This window comes from Camelus ferus, chromosome 27, assembly GCF_009834535.1.
Source record: "Camelus ferus isolate YT-003-E chromosome 27, BCGSAC_Cfer_1.0, whole genome shotgun sequence".
Lineage (NCBI taxonomy): Eukaryota > Metazoa > Chordata > Mammalia > Artiodactyla > Camelidae > Camelus > Camelus ferus.
The window spans coordinates 20,362,717-20,377,539 of NC_045722.1; the positions used below are offsets into that span (position 1 = coordinate 20,362,717).

The window sequence follows — 14,823 nt, forward strand, 5'->3', positions numbered from 1 at the left end:
CCAGCGAGCATTTCATATGTATTTACACAATGAATAAACCAAGGAAAGAAGAGGTGAATGAGTCACTGGCCTGCCCTCCTCCAAATGACATGAAAATCCCAGTTACCTCAAAGGTGCACTGTAAGAACTCGATGATACATCTGTGTCATGGAAACACAGTTTATTGTGTTTATGTTTCCAAATCTTATCAACAGCAAATTATAAAAACAGACATGCATTTCCATCTTACCTCCCTTATGTTTACATCCATCTAATTTGTACTTTATTTTCAAAAGGCAGGAACAGAAGTGCTAGTTACTGGAAGCAGGGGCAACAACAACAACAACAAAATCTAAAAATAACCTATTTACCTTGAAATCATAATTAACTTCACACATGTTTCCTGAAGGGATTCATTATGAGGGCAATTATTATACAGGTGAGCTTAATTTTTTGTAACAAGTAAAAATATTATTATTAAGAAACAATCCCAAATGGTCAGTACATTGAAAATCTAAACTTCAGAAAATCTTATGCTAATCACACAGAAGGTCTGGCTGGGACTGACTCAGATCAAGCCATGTTAGCCGACTTAATGCTACAAAATTATCTTAATCCCTTCAGAAATTTCTACAAACACCTCCGCGGTGTCAGAGCCCACAGATGGCCCGTGAGCTGGCCCCACTGGTCCCCTGCATGCATTTCACATCTCAGCCAGACCATGGCATCCACCACTCCTGCCTGCTTTAACAATGACCCAGAGCAGCATGTGTCTTGGTGGGTTTCTTTTCAAACGCTGCTAAATTCCTCATTTATCCACAAACTGATCTATTTTAGACTTGGCTCTGTGTTGTCCATGCTCCAGGTCTGGGCTAACTTTAAACTGGTATTTCACAGGCTACATTCATGGGTGAGCTGGACACACTCCTCGGGAAGACGATCTCATCTTTGAAGACACTGCTCCCCAGCCAGACGAGGGTAGGGTGAAACCGTTTTTTTGTGGACCCAGCTCCGGAAGAAAGTGCTTACAGCCTTAGGTTACCCGGGACAGGCTGGCTCTCATGGGCTAAGTGGCTCACCTTCGACCCGGCTCACCTGACCACCCAGAGGCTACTGTCAACCGGACAGCTCAAACCGTCCAAACAGGCCACAAGTCTCTGGTAAACTCAAGTGTGTATATATGTACATACACAAACACGAACAAGTAACAGGGATTTAGATAAATCAATGTATGCAACTGTATCACTAACCACGTAAAAATCCACATGTAGGAAGAATGACAGAGCTAGGCCTTTCAACCTGCTTACTGAAAGCTTTAGACCAAGACTTGGTTTTATTTCTTGATGATGATCTTCCAAGAAAATCCAATCACTCTGAGAGCCCCTCTAGTCTAAGAGGAATGACTCTACAGAAGGGGAGGAAACGGTACGAGGTTGCAGTGATGGATGGATGGATGGCTGGATGGACCCTTGCCGGCCGGCAGGTACGCGAGTCCATCTGCTTCCCAACAAGGGGGAGATGTGACACCCAAGGAACCCTTCGGTGGCCTGGAAAGGACCTAGCAATTTACTCTCCGGGAGAGGATGTGTTCGCTAAGAGTCTGCTATTTTCTGACATGAGCCTCTGGGTACCTGATAAAAGCCAAGATACAGCCTCTCGCGGCTGAAGAATTCAGGGGATGAGCAAATCAGATGGCAAGGCTGGACGACCAACCTCTCCCAGGAAGGAAGGCTTCTCCATGACCCTGGAAGAACATCACTTCTCCAGGTGGCATCTGGAAGTTTTAGGAACTGACAGAAACAAAAAGCCAACAGTTTGTTCAGAGTGTACATATTCTTGGTTACCCCTAAATGCTCAGGAAAACCACTTGAAGCCACATCAAAAGGTCTACAGTGGAGGCAGCTTAGTGGAGGGCAAAGCGGACAGGCCAACACAACAGTCTTTGCTCATCAGTTACCCAAGAGGGTGATTCTCAAATACAGAGTCTAGAAATGTGAAGCTGGACTGGACACTGCAGAGCATAAAGCTTCTTTAAAAACAAAAATTAAAGCAACAGTCAATACCAGTCTTGGATTATTTCTACCCAGGAAGGACTTTTCTGGACTGTGGATATGCTGAGATGTGCCAACCAGAAAGACTCTTCCTGTGAAGTCCAAAGTGGAGGTTTTCCCTGGATAATTAAATTTCACTCAATCTCTTTAAAGGGCCAATTCAGATTGCTAACAGGGAGTGAGGGGGAAGAGGCACTGGGGGATGCCAAGGAAGGGAAAGGAGTAGTTCCTAAATCAACCACTTTGTTTAAACTGTGTGAGTTCTAGAATGTTTTCACATGTGCAGCCCGAATGCAAGCTACACAGCACAGATGTTGTAACACCCTCCTCTACCCTGGCTTCCAAACACTACCCACCAAAGCTCTGCCCTACAGAGACGGCATTTACTGTAAATGAAACATCTCAGAATAAAACATTTCCCTCTGTTGGACTTTTCACCTCAAAAAGAGAACTCCTCCTTCTCTCAGACACATTGACTTCTTATGTCACACATAACCAACCCCGACAGCCTCTCCAGCTCTCAGTGTGATTTGGCCACAGGTGACTGCAAATGCTGAAACTCGGGTTTTGATGGGTTGTGCTTCAAGACCGTGTTTTGGCTTTATTTGGGTTTCTTGTTTATTGGTTTTTCTTCTTAAAAGGTTTGGATTCTTGACCTGTTAAATGCCTTTTTAGCCTTCATTTACTCTTGGTCTCATGGATCACCTTCCTAACCACTGCCCTGACGCTCTCTAAGGGAAAAACTGGGAAGGAGTTCATAAAGCCCAGTGAATTAACCACCTGCACAAAGTATGTAAATTAGGGCAAAACTACATCACACACATCACTGTATATAAAACAGATAAACAACAAGGATCTATGGTACAGCACAGGGAACTATTTTCAATTCCTTGTAATAGTCTATAATGGAAAAGAATCTGAAAAGAAAATATATATGCACGTATATGCACAACTGAATCACCCTGCTGTACACCTGAAACTAACACTGTAAATCAACTACACTTTGATAAAATATAAAATGAAAAAAAAAAAAACATCGCAGACACAACAAACACAGGAACACTAAGACACTTTAAGACGTCCAAATAACCAACCCCAAACTTAACACAACATTGAGCCGTAACGCTCTTAGCTTTCTGAAGTAAACAAGGAGGCCAAAATACTTCAAGCAGAACGTGACACTCTCTCAGCATGCTCTCAAGTTTATCCTTTAGGCTTGAGTTCTTCATAGAAATAACTGTTAACAAACTCATTTGTCGTAAATGTACCTAACAGAGGTGACAGGACAGATCCTAAACAGCCATGAGACCCCTGTCCTCCCCTTCAGATTATATCCAGTTACGAGGTTAGTATTGTCTTTTTGCCAAGGCACCCTTTTCCAGACTGTTTTCTATTTTCATAATAATCTCATGTAGGGAGTGTAGGTTCAAGAGACCAATTTTTAAGAGAGAGGTTGCTGTAGCACCAAGCAAAATGCCATTTGATATCAAAAGACATAATGTCTCATCAATTTATACCTGGGTTTATGATGAATATCCACAGTTAGACTTCGACTCTGAAAAAGTCCCAAAGTGCCACTTTGAGGAAAACGATGGAAAAAGGACATGGACAGGTGAGATCTACTGAGAGGGCTGGTGACAAACATGAGAGCAGCAGGCTCTCCCGAACTAGACCTTCACCAGGTCACCGAGATAACACAGCACGTGAGCCTTAATTTCACAAAACCAAGAGGGGCCAAGCCGCCACCATTTCCTGCATGTTCTGCATAGTTCCTGAGTCAAACATTTATCAAGGTCACTTCTGTCTAAAACGCACCAAGAGTAGAGCCCCTGGATGGTAAAGTAACAGCATTCGAACAGCAAGCCTGTCTTTTGCAAAAGTTAACTCATTTTTTTCAAGCAATGGAAACTTTGAATTTTTCAGCAGGACAAAAGGTCATCTAGACCTGGTTCTTGTTTTGTCTTGATTTGTTCGTGTTGCAGGATGTAAGAGTGTACATTCTGGAGTCGGAAGGGTGTGAGGGGTCACGTTCAATCCCCTAGGAAGTTGAGAATCTGGGGCAGACACCCAACTCGACGCTCAGTCGTCCAGGACGTAAACTGGGGTTAACTACACCCACCTAAACGGCTGTCGGGAGGGTCCGTGAGTCTGCCGGGCAAACTGTCAAGTAGGATTCAAGAGAATGTTGGGCACCGTTAGGAATTCAAATACAGAGTTAAATTTCCAGTCATTTTGGTCTTTTATAACCTTAACAGAGACATTCACCTGAAAATGAAACTGAGATGGATCCACCTAAAACCTGAATGGGGTGTGGGGAGTAGGGGTGGGTTGTGACTTGGCCTCAAAAAGATTACAACTGCCTAGTAATACACAAGTCAGGACTCAAGTTCTGTGGGGCGATTCCCTAGCTCAGATACTATAACTGGAGCATGAAGAAATGATCACACACATTCATAAACGGCCTCTCTGATATTTATCACCCTGAGTCACCTGCCAGGGGTGGTCTCCAGCAGCCAAGGTGGGCACTCAGTCTCGTCCAGCACAACATCAGCACAGACAGCACCTGAGACGAGGGCCTCGGGCCCCTGCAACTTGGAAGAGTCTGAGCCTGAACAGGATATCCCACCCCACCCGTCATTTAAAATCTGACTCATTTAGAAGAAAGCCTTCATCTGCCAGCTTCTCCCCTGGCTTCACAATGGGGCCAAACTGAAGGCTAAACCATGTTCTACACAGGTGGAGGGTATCTGCTGCCTCCATCATTCTTTTCCCTGAGGCTCCCTGACCAAATTTAGATATGAACCGGTTGAAAGGTCATAGGATTTCAATGTAGACACATGAGCAGGACCAAGCACCCCAGAATAACCTGCAGTGACAAATGCAGCTGGGGGAAACGGCCCACCTGAGGGCCCACCCAGTCAGAGTGACAGCCTTCCTGAATGTGGCTGAAGGAGCTCAGATCGGGGCCAGGAAACACTTCTGCTCCTGCAACAGACTTGCAGCACCAATGCACAAATCCTGAAGGGCTGACTTGGGAGACCTTGGGAGCCAGTGAGAAGGTCAGAGGAGATCACAGAACCCCACCCCTCCCCATCCACATCCCTCAGAGGCTGTCCCTCTTCTAAGCTCCACCCACTGCTCCACAGTGGACCACAGCATCGGTGATCGACACAGGTCTCGACAGGCTCGGACTGCTTAAAAATACACGATGACAAAAAGTGTTTCTAAAACCTGCTTTTCTTCATCCTAGGATACTGGTGAGGCGGGGAGAGGAAGGAAGGAGCTCATTTTTTAAAGTTCTTTTAAAAATGACTTTCTGGGGAAAATTTACTCATGGAAAAACTTACCCAAGGACAATGACAATGTGGAATTTACTTATTTATCTGACAGGTCTCATCCTCAGATCCTACCAGACGTCCAGATCCTCTCAACTTACTCCACCACTCCTCTCAGGCGAGAAAGACTGTCACGTTCTGGGCAGAACAAGTCCTCTCCGGGTTCCTAATCTTCAACACTGAAAGACACTGAGGCACCAACTGGTCACCCAAGTGTCACCAGCTAAAAACTTCCAGACGCTGCCCCAGAGAGAGAGCCACTCAGTGGTTCCCAGGACAGCAGATGGCACAGAGCTGTGCCCATTCTCACTGTTTACCACTGAGTCAGTCACAGGGAAGCAGGAAATAGGTCCACATAACGGATTATTGCAGGTGCCCCTCCCCAAACACTTCACTCTCCAATATGCTAACTTTAGGGGCTGGCTGGTTCCAGGGAAATGACTGACATTTAAAGTATACTGTGCTCTGAAAAAAAAAATATAAAAAAGAATGTATCTATATCTATCTATATGTATGTATAACTGAATCACTATGCTGTACACCAGAAACTAACACAACATTGTAAATCAACAATGCTTCAATTTAAAAAATCAAGTATATTGTGCTCTAGATCTTGGTAATTCATAGATGCTTTTAAAACAGGAAGGCTGTTAGTATTAGGGAGTGAGGTGATTTCTTTTTCTCTTTTAAAATACCCCCACTGATCAGGAAGACTTATGCAGCCCCCTCAAAAAGCTTTTAAAGAAGGAGCACCTTGTCACATGGTCTACGATGTCACTTGCCAGATCACCCCATAAACAGACAGCATCGAGCCACTCCGTTAGATTAAGAGAAGAAGAAAGCATGAACTCTCACCAATAGCTGTTTTATATCCAGTGAGTTATAAAAGAAGCCACTGGGTTTTTATTACCCAAGCTTTTAGGACAGTTCAAGTTCAATATATACAATGTTTCATTCATGCTGTTAAATTGATAATATTAACCTTTCTTGCTGAGATGCATTAAAAATTCTGGCTTTTCAGAGCAAATGTAATTAGTTCACATTAGTAACTTCACCAGTGGCAACGACAGAAGCAAAAGGGAACTAACAGGATACAGATTAATGTAATCAAAACATCATCGCCCAGCATCTCCACTCTCTAGACAGCTGGGTGCACTTCCTCTAGTTGGCCAGGGTGTTTTGTTTTGTTTTTTTTTTTCTTTTTAATAAAAACAATAGATCAATGAAATGGATGAATAACTACTTGCAATCCTCCCTCAGGGGAGTACTGTACAGGAAACCATTCTGGTGAGTGAGCCCAAAAGTTTTTAATTTGATGTGCCTGTTCAGTGCCATTGTGACAACAGAGCAATGGCACAAGGCTCTCTTGCAGGGCAGAGAGCTCGGGGTGGAGCGGGGAGGAGACTTGGGAGAGAGGAGCAGAGGCTGCCTGTGCCCCACAATAAGTGTCTCCTGCGGAAAGAGTAGCTCCCTCTCTAAACTCACTAGGGGAAAGAAACCTTTCAAAGTCCTGTTTGCCCTTTGAAGTACCTCCAACCTGTTCACACACTGAGATGTATTTCTCTAAACCTCGCACTGCCCGTCTCCAGTGGGTGGGTGGTGTTTTTCCACCTTCTGTCTTCTGATCAGAACATCCACCTTTTCCTCAGGGGGATAACTTGGTCCTTCTTCCTCCCAGAGGCTGGGGGACCATGTGGGCTGGGCTAGCCCATCAAAGCCTCGTCTCCCTGGAACATCCTGGTGGAGGGCAGGGACCAGGGCCAGCACGGCCAACGAAGACATAAGGAAATCAGTCTGTGCCTCTCGGCACCAAAGCCAAAACTGGGTGGATGCAGGGTTGAAGGTGCTAACAGCTCTTCTGCAGTGGCAGAAGTGGCATGTATCCTAAGAATGAAGCCAATATGCAGGCAGGAGAATCGGGGAGGGGCCCCCAGTGGCTCTCCCGAAGTCTGCTCCACTCCCAGACTTTAACGTTAAGATGAAAATGCCCCATTGCCCTCTCCCAGCTGAAACGGGATTCTCCCCCATCTTGGAAATAAAACCTACATCTCCATTTCCATACAACACATTTCCCATGAGGTCAAAAAGCCTTCCCAGGAAAAGAATGGGGAGTGGCTGCTGCAGGAGCCCCTGGCGTGAGAGCGCCTCAGCACACAGCACCTCCATGCTCCCCGACTTTGGAAACTACAGTGAACAGAGCTACAGCCCAACCCGCACTGCCATCAGGACACTCCAGGGTCTCGCACATCAGAAGGACGCAGAGACGAAAAGAAAGGATATTGCTACCAACACTTTTTTTTTTTTTTAATGTAGGAAATGGGCTGTGGAGTTACAGAGTCCTTCCCAAAGACTGGTTTTCAGATTTAGGTTGTATAGAATTTCTAAGTTTAACCTACAAATGTGTCTTGGCATAGATGGGAAACGTCAAATTCAGAACAACAATCATAAAAAGTAAATAATGCAAAAATCACACTTAGGAGAAAGTGATTCATGGCTCCCCAAAAGTCCTTTAAAATACAAAGGCATCGTATTAATTTAGTTCTCGTCCAAAGTCAGGGAGGTGTTCAAAGGCCACACAATCAGCCTCCTGGCATCACTGAAGTACAAACAGCAGTTAATGTTTAGAATGGTGGTCGCCAATTAGTCCGAAACACACACTGGTTTATCAAGCTCACACCTCCGATCAAGTTTTAAGTTGCTCTGTTAGCGCTTGACTAAGCCTGAAGCGACACAAGTCTCGGGTCAGTTAGTTTACTGCAAAGTTAATGCCACCTCTGCAAAGCCTCCACGAGTGCAAACTCCGCAAGCCATTCTGGGCAGTACTGGGAGCAGCCAGGGGACAGAAACATGTGACTTTCTCTCCACGTGTTTCCATTTCAAGACAAAAAAGCATGATGAGAAATATTGGGACTTGACTGAGGCTGACCTACTTCGAAACTAAAAAAAAAAAAAAAGGATGCATTTATAGCCAAGTATTTTAAAAATTAAAAAAATAGGTTGAATTTAAAAAAAAAAAAAGTCACGTCCTGTGACAGGAGGTTAATAGGACTGGAGAAATAGCTCAAGGGGAACACCTGTCGTTACGCCCGGTCTTGAAGCCTGAGTGATCTTCACATTAAGCGATACCATTATGGAAAATACAAAATCCAAAGAAATTACAGTGCAGCTGAAACCTCAGATGGAAACAATGGTGTAGTTTATATGAATTGGATGCACACACTTCCATCTAAGAATGGCGACACGCACGGCCACCGTCTGAGGGTCCCATGAGGGAGGCTAATGTTACCCGCTGCTCGGAACACTACTCTACCACCACTGCGGTGTGATTGTAAAGGACTTTTCAGGGTATGTAATATCAGCCCCGTTATGGTCCCGCCTGCTGGTAGATCAAGTGTACTAAATCATCCGGACATAAGATTGTGAGAAAAAGAAAGGAAGAGGCGACCAGAGGTAAACTAGGTAAATCCCTAGGTTTTGCCTTCCAAACATACCTCTCCGGGGATCATCAGAGGTCCCCATCACGGCGATTTTGGAACCAGAAGTAGCTCACAAGCTCTGTGTTCCATCCAGATCTCATTCCAGTTTTACCAGGTAGGGCGCAGGGGAGGAGTTTCTGTCACTTTTCGTCTTTACCAGGTAGTTACGCTGCAAACTGCCTGACCTGAGAATGAGCTTAAGGATTTTGGAGGATTCTTCTCTCAAGTGGTGGTGCTGTGAGAAAGGCAACGGCAGGGGAGGCCTGGCTCCTCCAAAGGGCGAGTGGCCTTGGGAGAGCATCTGTCCCTACCTGAGATACTGTGGCCTCCTCTGGACCACACGGGGCGCAAGCAAAACTTTCTGTGTGGTTCCTCCATCTCTCTCTTTGTTTGAAACCTAACAGAAAGAATCTGGATCCTTCAGAACAGCCTCCTCCCCTGGAGACTCAGAGCCACCACTGGACCCAGTCCCCCGGTCAGTGAGCTGGTCCTGGTCCTGCTGCTACAGAGGTTCACTGAGCTTCCCTCCATGGAACACGCCAGGTGCTCGATGATACACAGACATCCTTCTGCATCAGCCACCCCTTCTTATATAAGGTGTTCAAAAGACAAAGATTTATCCTGAAAAATGGCTCCTGGGGGCTCTCTCCTTCCCACTCGCCTTACCCCTCCAAAGCCCTGGGATGATCCCAGAACGGTGTCTGCTGTTCTTTCTCTCTCTTTCCAGCCATCCTGATGTTTCCAGAAACTTCCCAGACCCCTGAGCATTTGCTCACACCCTGAGCGCCTCAAACTTTTCATGCTGGAAGTGTAAACACTCTCCCTCCCTCCCCAGCTGGATTTCTAGCCTGTCTTTCCTACCTCAGTCAAGGGCACCCATGATCACTCAGTTTTTCCGTTGGTCTCCGGTCATCCTTAAGCTCTTTCCTTCTCTTCTACCTCATCCCCCCCAACCTACCCCAGGTACTGCCAAATCTATCTCTAAAAGGCCTCTGGTACCGTTTTCTGGGCTCACTCTTCACACACAGACTCTGCCAGCTTCTCTCCCTTCTCCCCCAATGACTGTCAGAGGACCTTTCTGGAACAAAAATCTGCCCTTAGCATTCCTCTGTTCACTACCCAAAAGTCAGGCCCAACCTCCTCAGGCAGGCAGACCAACTGGCCCAGCACAACCTGGCTCCTGCCAGCTTCATCACCCTCATTCTTGAAGGCAATCTGCCTCTCCCAATGGTTCCTTACACTGCCTCTATCCACCCCACCCCTCAAGTTCTGGTATCTGGCAAACTCCTCTGCATCCGTTGAGGCCCTGCTCATCTGTGAGCCGTTCCCTGCCCCCTCCCAGGCTCCCATGGCACCTCACACACAGCCCTGACAAAATCCACACCGCGCTGCTATCTAGTTTATTCACACACCAGGTGCCCCCAGACCCCAGGCGAGGCTCCTCCAGGACAGCGGCGGTGTCTGTCCCCTCATCTCAGATGCCCAGAGCTGAGCTCAGAGCTCGGTGGAGGGCAGCAACCAGCCAGCGTGTGCTGAACCTGAATGCTGCACACACAGTACTGAGAGCTTGGAGGGGAGGAGCGGGCCTGTGCAATAAACGCAGTGGGTCTAACGCTATCTACGTGGCAAAGGCAAGCTGGAACACCCTCCCGCCCCGGGCCAGTGACTCCAGTCAACAGGTAGAACCAACAACACAACTGTGTGTAAACACGCTGTCAGCTGTCACTGCCGACCACATCCTCCAAAGGTTTGCCTCAGGTCCCGGACCATCAGCTTAACGGCTATTTACGAGTCTCCAACCTGCACTCCTCTAACTAGAGAAGGAACTAACACAGACTCTCTTAATTATTACCCTGGGGTTCAGAAACGAAAGGGGCAGCGCAAAGCTGAAAGGGTGCACTGTCCACAGAGGTGCCCACAGCACATTCCGGGAAACAGGACGTGACTGGTGCCAAGTCCCAATCCTCCCCGAAGAGGGGCCGCCGCTGGAGGGGAAGGGGCCGAACTGCCAGCCACAGGACCCAGGAGCACGGGCAGTGAGACGAACCCATGTATGGGAGCAGCTTCAAGGGGGATTAATCTTTTGTCATAATCCACCTTCTGAAAAATCCACTGGGAGGGGGAACCAGGGGACAAAATAACTAAAGTCAAATGAAGGAAAAATTGAACCGTTTTTTAAATGCCATTCGTTCCAACAGGTTAATGATTATGTGGAAAGATGACTTGCATCTAGAAGAAAAAGGGCACCGAAGCAACTAGTCCCTAATGAGTATTCAGGGCTCAACTGAAAGCTCCCTTCAATTGGTATAAACTATAATGTTGAGAAAAGGATTCACACGTCCCGTGACATCTATTTTTACAGCACACAGCCCAGAGGTAGCCATACCACTTTTAATGGCTTGAGATTCCAGAAGAATTATCACTATGGTAACATTTCAAAGTGGCCGTCAAAGTTACCAGGCACCGGTCCACACGGTCTGGATCGCGTAGTGCCTTTTAGAACAGACCAAGTTATTTTCAAAATTCATCTAATGATTCCACGTGCCCAACAATGCTTGGCTAGAACTTAGCTAATGGGATTATTTACAAGTGAGAGTTAACAGAAAGAGTGCCCAGGGGGAGGGTATAGCTCAGTGGCAGAGTTCCTACTTAGCACGCACGAGGTCCTAGGTTCGATCCCCAAGACCGCCATTAAAAAATTTAAAAGCACCAGAAAGAGTGCTCAGTACATAATAAGCAGTCAAAAATTATCTGTTACCACTCTGAATCAAGCTCCTTTCTCACAAAAAGCCTTCAGCATGAAATAATTCACTGATGGCTATACTGATGTGATAAATTCTTTGATTGATTTTTTTGGTATGTATTAAAGTAGTATGAAGACAAACAGGAAGTTGTAAAATTGGCCCTCAGTTTTTGTTACTTCAAAAACTGACTTCAAGTTATTTTACAGAACAGGAATTGATATAAATTATACAAGATACAACAGATCTCAAATATTCAGAAATGCTTGTGGGTGGACAATAAAATACACCCTTCCACTGGGAACACACACACCAGTTCTTAAAACCCTCCCATTCTCGGGGGGGGGAGCCATAGCCACTGAGACACAAGGAATGCTCTTGCCTCCTCTTTTTCATAAGAAACCAGAAAGCTGACCTCAAAGGCGAATTCCATGCGTACTAGGTTCAGGATTCTCAACTCGGAGCCAACAAACTCAAAATCAGAGCTAGAAAGGACCTTAATAATGCGCTTTTCAAGTCCCTAGTTTCCACCCATTGACAGTTCTCAAAATCAGTTTAATGCCTCTCCTACCAGTGATAGAAAAGAATAAGAAAATATTATGGTACTTCTTGGGGAGGAAGGGTGAGCGCTTTACCAGATAAGAAGTGTTTTGGAAACACTTATCTTAGCTATGCCCTTATTTTGTCCTGGGGCTATGATGTAAATCTATGTCTTACTGTGGGTTTGACCAAAAATTCTGCAAACCATTGATGGGGTGTAACACCTCTTCATATTTCCAAGAGAGGTGAGGGGACCTGCCCAAGGTAATGCCTGTGAAGCAGTGACGCACTCAGACATGAGAATGTGGGTCCTCCTGGCTTTTAAGCATCCTTCCCCTTATGTCATCTTGCCTCTTTCATCAATAAAACATTCAACACAAGCAGCTAGTAGGAGGCACTTACAAATAACTGTATTTAAGAAATTAAAGGAACCACTGACACAAGTTCTGTTTCTACCTGGGCTGTGAAGACCAGACGCCCTTTAAATGGGCCCTTGGGATCCCATAAAATTTTAATTACAAAATCACGGACCTGTAGAAACAGGGTGTTAGAAGTGATAATTGTTCTTTCCAAGGGTTACAGGGAAAACCTTTTCCAAGCCTGCCAAAAGTACATTTACCAAGGAGACACACAGAGACATACACAGACACACAGACACACAGACACACACACATTGTCCCAAGGGCATGCTAGACCAAGGCCCATGTCAGTTGGCTCTTATAGAGGGTGACAGTGAATCCCAGGCATCTATTCTTGAGAAAGCTCATTCGATTCTCTGTGGGAAAGGCAAGGAGGTCCCCAGCTACTGTCTCTAGGGAGCTGGGGACTTCACTAAGTCCTCAAACAGAGCCTGCTCTCAAAGAAGGACAATCAGATGTGGAAAAGTCTACCTTTTTAAAACACACACACATATTACAGGTTTTATTTCTTTAATGCAAAGCAGTGTAATGAAGAAAATTTTAAAAAGGACCACAACTCTATTGTCCAAATACCTCCTGACTTTCTTTTTTTTAAAACATTTTTATTGACTTACAGTCATTTTACAATGCTGTGTCAAATTCCAGTGTAGAGCACAATTTTTCAGTTATACATGAACATACATATATTCATTGTCACATTCTTTTTCGCTGTGAGCTACCACAAGATCTTGTATGTATTTCCCTGTGCTATACAGTATAATTTTGTTTATCTATTCTACATATGCCTGTCCTGTTGACTTTAAAAAGAATAAAAGCAATAAATGCACATGGTTAGAAAATCCACGAGGTGCTTAGAGCACAAGATGAGTAGAGAGGGTCACACAGAATCTCTAGCCCCTTCCCACAGAAAGGAAGCGCCTATCGCTTTCTGGGATTCCTTTTGGAAAACTTTTTAATGATTATGCCAGCATTTACCAATGTATATGCTCTTTTTAAAAATAGACCTGAAGGATCATACTACCTACAATGGTCTGCATCTTTTTACAATTAATTTATATTAGCAAATGAGTATCTAACTTAAAGAAAAATCGCTGTGTGGTGAGAACTCTACTCTTTGGAAATACATAAATCGAAAGCAGACTCAATGTGCAATATTTGGGGGGTCTGCTCTGTAGTCCTTTCCTTCTTTAATAATTGCACCCACAGGAATAAGAGCATGCCAATGGCACCTGTGGGAATTCCACTGAGGAAGGGGCCATGTTGGGCCCTGGGCTGAGCCCTCTCCTGTACCCCATCCGCGGCCTTGCGAGGAAGCCAGCACCCGTCTCACAGAAGAGCCACAGAAAGGGAAGATCCTGACCAGGGGTCAGAGCCAGGAGCTAACAGAGCCAAGAGGGAGCTGTCTGAGTCTCTCCCATCTCCTCCTAGAAGGAGCTTTCTCGACATCGGACAAAGGTGTGAGCTTCTCCACTAGAGAAAAGGAAGCCACTTAAAAAGCTGTTCCGAAAAGGGTCCCACCCAGCTTCCTAGCTTTGGGGAAGGGGCAGGATGGCACAGGGAAGGGCTGGGGGCCACCCCTCCTCTGTGTTCTGCTGTCCCATGAGCAGGGGTCTCGAGGGACGAGGGACGCCACGGAGGAGAAGAGCCCAGGCTGGAGCCAGCCGCCTGGCCATCCCCACCCCCACGGAACCCAGCCAGCCTCTCCCAGACACACAAAAGGATAGGTGATGGACAGGCACGACAACAGGCAGGATTTCTTCCTGGAAACAGCACTTTTCACTAAAAACACCTCTCCTGAATAGCTGTGGGTGTGTTTATAGACCCAAGAATGCACAAAACCAAAATACGTATTTAGAAAGTGGGTTGAAAAGTCCTAGCCAGCGAGCACGGTGCTAGCTCTGGCTCCCCCTTCCTGCGATGGGAAAGAGGAGGAGGGGGCTTCACTGGGCCTCAGCGGGGCGGGTTTGCAGGAGACCTCTTCCGGCCCAACAGCCCGGCCGGCGGGCATTCCTTCGGGGTGACAGCAGCCGGCCGCGGTTTCCCCATCCTCCCGGCGGCCCAGGAGCCCAGTGACTAAGCGCACAGGAATCTGGCTGGTGCCTGGCCCACCCGGAGGACAGGACGATGGGCACCCGGGGCCCCTTCCCCTGAAAGAAAACCTGAGCTCTGCCTTCCAGCCTGGGTGCTGCGCAGGAGGAGAGGGACAGTCAGTCCTGCTGTGGAGGGCAGGGGCCACCTGGGCTCAGGTGACAGCCCGCTGCCCTCCACGGGGCCTACAGAGA

The 14,823-nt window shown here is 46.4% G+C and overlaps 1 protein-coding gene across 2 annotated transcripts in view; it reads right to left on the bottom strand.

The window, feature by feature from the left end:
• IGF1R (insulin like growth factor 1 receptor) overlaps positions 1-14,823 on the bottom strand; it is a 280,892-nt gene that overhangs the window by 198,125 nt on the left and 67,944 nt on the right. The window lies entirely within an intron of this gene.